Source organism: Lactuca saligna, chromosome 1, assembly GCF_052625555.1.
Source record: "Lactuca saligna cultivar CGN05327 chromosome 1, ASM5262555v1, whole genome shotgun sequence".
NCBI lineage: Eukaryota > Viridiplantae > Streptophyta > Magnoliopsida > Asterales > Asteraceae > Lactuca > Lactuca saligna.
Window position 1 is genome coordinate 125,952,962 of NC_136417.1, and position 6,504 is coordinate 125,959,465.

Below are 6,504 nucleotides of genomic sequence, written 5' to 3' on the forward strand. Positions count from 1 at the left end.
AATAGAAAAATAAATTAGAGAGGTTGAAAAAGAATAAGGAAAAATAAGAGAAAAAAATGGAAATAGAAGTGGATTGATACACTTACACCATATAAATCATCAAACAATTCCACATATACAAATTCAAACATCAAACACAATACATTACTCATTATTACACCTTAGATGATAGATCATTAAAACTAGTTTTGTAACCCCAAATCCCCAATATAGCAAACAAATCAACCTCTAGCATAATTCAAATATGAAATACGAACACTACTCATTATTACACCTTAGATGATAGATTTCGAAATTTCACATCAGCTTTGCTTCCCAAAGAGCAATATCTTCCCGGTCACAAAACTCAGGAATGCGTCGACGGACGCATACTGTACCTGCTCCAGAGTCAACTGCTTTTCATCCCATGGACTCATGGTGGCAGATTCCAGCTTCATCGTCTCCTTATCCTTCTCAAGGACCATTGCCGCCAGCTCAGTCAAACCTTTGTTGAGAACGGTTTTTACACCTGTCTCCTCCACAGCCAAAGTCTTTAGTTCTGATTTCCTCCCAACCACAAGTTCATAGTCCCTAAAAAGCTTCTCCACATCATATTCGATCCCAACACCGACAAAGGTGTACTGGGGATTATTGAGGAAGTTTTTTAGCGACATAGGGATTTCAGTGGCGTGGATGATCTGAAAAATCAAGCAGCTGCTTTCTACGCATAGTTGGAGCGTGGCGGCACGGTGTTCGACTTTCTTAGAATCGTTATGGAGCCACTCAATATCTAGGCCTACTACGAGGGAGTCAAGACGGTCGTGGTAGGTGCCTTCTATGTCGGAGATCCACTTGTCGACTGAGGATGGTTTTATTGTGACTACAGTTGACAACGTGTACTCCAAGTACTTGATTTCATATTGCTTGTCGCTACCGTCGGGGGACTCAGGATTCACGATGCTAATCATCATCTCCGTGGCCATGGCTTTTGTGGAAGCCCAGTTAGAACGATACAAGTGGTTGTGCCATTGTGTGTGTGTGTGTGTGTGTGTGAGAGAGAGAGAGAGAGAGAGAGGTAACAGAAGAGGATTGATGAATGATGATTTCATATCGCCTGTATGACAGTATGAGGTAGGTGGAATACGACGTTTCACCATCGCCGGCGACTGAAATAGAAGTTGGTCGTCGAAATTCATTAAATAAATAAGAAAACAAAGACATGCGATCAATCAAAACGCTTCATGGCCGGCAGCGCAAATATGCATTGCTTTCATGTTATTTTTATTTTATTTTTATTTATTATTATTATTTTTTAACCTTAAGTCATGATAAATGGTCTACACGTCAAGGATCCACTACAAAAAATATGCCAATTAGTGACCAAAACGAAATGGTCACTAACAGTATAACGATTCGTCACAAAATGATTTAGTGACGAAAATTGCAGTCGTCACTTTCGTCACTATAGGTCCGTCACAAAATCGATTTTGTGACCAAAATTGAATATGGTCACGAAATAGTGACTAAAATATACTCGTCACTAAATCTGTGACGACCCGTTTCGTAACTGAATATTGTCACTAATTGAAGAAAATCGTCATTGTTTTATTCATTTAGTGACGACTTTTAATGACCACAAAAATGTCACTGGTTTTCATTACCATATTAATGACCATAGTGACCAAAAAGTGGTCACTAATAAGAAAAATACAAGAAAATGCGATACTTACAATGTTGATGTAATTGCTATAAATTAAAAAAATACTTAATTATTCCAGTGATAATGTTTGAATAAAATTACAATAACTAAACCCAATACAATCAATCAAACCTCATATTAGCTTCCAATAAATATATTCTATTATCTTGAAACTTGCTCATATTTTCTTTACAAAACATTACTCTAACTAGTGTATTTCATGACTCTAACCATCTACATATGACATTTCCATTCAACTTAATTACAACTAAGTAACCAGGGAGTAAGATACGCATCCTTTATTTCAATATCGTAATGGGAATTGGAAGTTGAGTGATTCTCCCTACATCCTTGTATTTAACCTAAAAGTTCATAAGCTAAATGCATTAAAAAAAACATGGTTGTTGCTCACTTGTTGCCACTTGTACTACTGTCTTCATGGTTGTTGCTCATTGTGCCACATGGGTATCGTTCTTCTGTGCCAGGTGAATCCATGTCAGCATCAACAAGCTTATTGGATCCACTTCTGGCTTCAACAGATAAAGTGGATTCCGATTCCGATTGTTCATGTCCTATCTTCATTGCTTCACCTAAGCAAAAAAAAAAAAAATGATCCAATTCCATTCCATTTAATTGTGATTCCATTCCATGATTTCCATCATACCAAATTGAGTCTTATCTACTTACATGAAGGGTTTGGAGCACCAGAGTTGACAATGCCCCTATACAGACAATACTCATGAATAAGTTCATCAAGCATGGTGATGTCTAATCTCATCCGACACACTTCATTCTGTTAACAACCAGGGTTAAAAACGTCATTTCACAGAATGACTGAATGAGTAGCAATTCTAATTGACCATTATAATGTAAGCTTACTTGAAATGCTTGGAATAGATCACCCTTTGCAAATTTTAAGCTGTCAAATGTCCCTTGTCTTGTAAGCTCAGTCAAATGTCCCTTGTCTTGTAAGCTCAACAGTATGTGCAAGTGCTTGTATATCCACCTGATATCAAATATAAAAAAAAGCTATTATATAAATGAATACTCATAAATCTAACTTTGAATTGCAAAGTGGCATATTGAAAGAGATTTCCTTCAATATATAGTAACAAAAAGAGTTAGAAGTTGGGAAAAAAAAAAAGAATAAAATAGCCTTCATGAAAGTAATGAGATGTACTTGTTCTTTTAGAAGTGATCTCAAGCTTTGTGTTGATTAGGATACATAAGCGTTGCATGCACCATTAAGGTTAGTGAACATTCCCACAAATTGTCCGGTGCAGGCTGTAAACTCGAAAGAAAATGCATGTCAGAATAATCAGCTTATAAAGAGTATAAAAGATAATTACATTTAAAAAAGAAATTGTTGTAGAATAAGTTACAAATGCTCTTGTGCAGCATGAGATAAAGGTTTTGAAATGAGGGTAAAGACAATGCTGATATAACTGAAGGAAGTAGAGAGCATTATGGATACACCCACAAGATGTCTCTTCCACCACAAAGCAAAAACTTGCCATCTAAGCGTGTACTAGCTGTTGTAACCACTAATAATAAAACCTCCAAGGTGTAAGAATTGTCATGAATGGTTACAACCATATACAAAATACACAAACACCTTGAAAAAGGCCAATTATGTAATTACAATTAAAATATCCACTTACATTCTAGCAGAAGGAGTGGGGATAATCAATTCGATGGTGGCATCCATCGTCACCATCATCTTCTTCTGTCATACTTTCTGAATAACAACCACCACTGCAACTGTTTCTGCTCCGGCTAGTACTACTCGTGACATTAGTCACTGATCTGTTACTCCTCAAGCTGCTTGTATGACTAGTAGGGTTGTTGGAATCACTGTAATGATTCATCAAACCATCGTTCTCTTCACCACCAAAATTAATCACTAATTTTACCGGTGATCGATCTCCCTTGTTTGGGGTATGCATGTCTGGCATTTTTGCACGAACATCGCCTTTGTTTTCTTCCTTAAACCCCTTGTTCTTCCCTATAAGATTTGTTTTTGATTAACCATAAGAGCAATACATCTACATATAATACATATCAGATCAAATACACATGATACAAAAATTCACATACAAACACAAAAAAAACTGAGAAAAATCACCTTGAGAAGGTCACTGTTCATGACGAACATCAAGTTTGCTCTGCTTAAATTTGGCGGTCCTATTCACCTTCAACATTGAAAAAAAAAAACAGGTTAGATCGTAACAAAAAACAAGAACTTCCTGTTTTCCCAAAAAGAAAAAAGCAACATGTTTCTGTCGCAACTATCCATCAATCAAACGATACGCCTCATAAAATCGAACAATTGAATAGAATTCAATAAATGTACCCGCTTTTTCTTGCCAATTTCCTTCGGATTGGAAACCGCAGTCGGGATCGAAGCGTTGGAGATCGAATCGTAAACCATGGCTGATGAATTCTAAAAAAAACACCCTAGAAAATTCGTTTTGAAAAAACCTCCGAATAAAAAAAACAAGCGAAATTTCTCGAAGAGCAAAGATATCGATTCAGAGAAAACGATGGATATCTAGGATTGAGAGAATGCGAAAAGATTGAATTTTGGTGTGGATAGATAACCAAAATTTGCTCTATTTCGTTCGCCCTTTTGGCTCAAGTTGTCCTTTTATAGTTGCGTATTTACAATTATACCCTTCAGACTAATTTTCAAATGATCGTAAAAAGATCCAACTCGTAATCTTTTTTGTTACTTGGAAAAAGGCTTTTATATAAAAATATATTTATTAAATAAATTGACAGCTGGTTATTTAATTTGTATAAGAAACAAATATATAATCACTCTTTGAAAAGTATACCATCTTACCAAAAAACAAAGCTAATTTAACGCATATATTTCTGTCAATTTTTCTTATGGATAATATAATTCAATCAAAAATAGTAAAATAAAGGCATTTTTGTAATTTTATGTTGATAAGTTATAAGCAATTTTCTTATGATGAAATTAATAAAAAATAAAAATGATGTTTATGACTTTGAAATTGTAAAACAATGATTTCTTTTTCTTTTGTAATTTTCCAGTTATCGTAATATTATGGTCACAAAATTTTCGCAGTTCTAGCTCATATCCAATAACTGTTACTCTATTGTCGCATTGTTTCTATGTGTAAAAAAAATCGTTTGTATTCTTTTTCTGATTATACTAGTAGCCACTATTTTCTAGTCACTAATTTTTTCCATGTAGTGACAACTATTATGTCGTCACCATGTGTACGGTTTGAAAATATAAATACAACCCAAGACTTCTTTTTTCTAACATGTTTTTTTTTTTTTGATTTTTTCCAAATATTATCATAGTAAATATGTTTGATACGGACCGGTCAATGTAACGAGTTTTTTTAAATTTATGTGTAAAAAGAAAACAAAGTTGTTGCATTTTCAAAAATAAAAAATATTAATTAAAAATATTTTAATTTTTATTAATTAAAAATTATAATATACATATATATATATATATATATATATATATATATATATATATATATATATATATATATATATATATATATATATATATATAGTCAGTTACCATTGTTTTATGATCATTAATTGTTTTTTAATTGTAATTCATTAGTGATCACTATTGAGTGATCACTAATTATTTTTTCCCATTTAAGTAGTTTTCAATAATGAAAGAGTAAGTATGTGGTTTTAAATAAGTGTAGTCATGACCACTATTTTTGGTTACTAAACCTTCAATGCAGTGACTATTTTTTTTGTCACTAAACTTTTAGCACAGTGACCATTATTCATAGTCACTATATTGTTAACATAGTGACAACTATTTTTTGTCACACCCCCAAACCAAGGATGGCGGAAACGTCTGGGGGTGGAGGACTTCATGTACAGTATCACAACAACGTGTATAACAGTGCTCAAAGTAAAAACGACCACCATATATATAATTGCAAAAGTTACACCAAAGTATATGTTTACATGTTTCAAAAGCAATTACATTATGATGACAAATTAAGTTGTTGACGGTTTAACGTCCCATCCTCAAAGCGATGAAGTTTTCCTGTTTCACTGATTTCCTGAGAATACAAGTAGTTTTAAAAAGTGTCAACACAAAGGTTGGTAAGTTCATAAGAGTTTTGTTTGATGAAGAAACCGTTTTTCCTTGTAAGATCGATATAGTTTGATTTCCAGAAAATCCAATATTTTCTTATTTAAGTGTGAATAGAAATATTCTTATATGATGCATTAATGAATCCTAGAATGACCCGTAGAGTTCCTCTATAATCGTCCAGCGTATATAAGTTATATAAGGTTTAAATTAGATAAAACGTTGAATATAGTGGGTCTGCCCTAGGTCCACAACCAAACAAGGAACAGGAGATGAGGCGGGCACCACCAATTCTAGGCCAATCAAGACTAAATTCTTATATGACTCAAACATGTACGGTCAGCGATTATAGTTGCAGTCTAACAGTTCTAGATGAAAAATAGTTTGTTAATACATTATATATATGTAGTCCTAAATTAGAGGACCGGGTAATAACAAGTATTGACCATACTTAAAAGTATAAATGTGGTTTCAAACGATGTGTAGTCGTAACTACCAAAACCAAAAGTGTACAGTAATATCTGTACTCATAGAGATAAAAAGGTGATTTTAAATCGACATAAACTCATTTAGGTTTTAAAATAAAATCCCGTAAACTTATGGATTGTTATATCCTATGTGAGCCGCTATAATCATACTATGACTATGTGAACCTGCCACGACGTTCTCAGGCGTCGCGAAAATTAAAATGACATTTGTCACCCGTAGACCTGCAGGTCCA

The 6,504-nt window shown here is 33.8% G+C and overlaps 1 long non-coding RNA gene across 4 annotated transcripts; it reads right to left on the minus strand.

Moving 5' to 3' along the window:
• Positions 1 to 1,722: 1,722 nt before the first annotated feature.
• LOC145044183 (uncharacterized) lies at positions 1,723 to 4,304 on the minus strand. Of its 4 annotated transcripts, none has more exons than XR_013681240.1 (7): positions 4,032 to 4,304; positions 3,804 to 3,870; positions 3,340 to 3,683; positions 2,859 to 3,222; positions 2,558 to 2,684; positions 2,366 to 2,471; positions 1,723 to 2,268 (listed from the first exon to the last, which is right to left on the minus strand). It is a non-coding gene; the product is annotated as an uncharacterized LOC145044183 (long non-coding RNA). The 4 variants fall into 4 exon arrangements; XR_013681239.1 differs by having other exon boundaries at positions 2,859 to 2,962; positions 3,061 to 3,683; XR_013681241.1 differs by having other exon boundaries at positions 2,859 to 2,962; positions 3,340 to 3,723.
• Between the last annotated feature and the right edge of the window lie 2,200 nt (positions 4,305 to 6,504).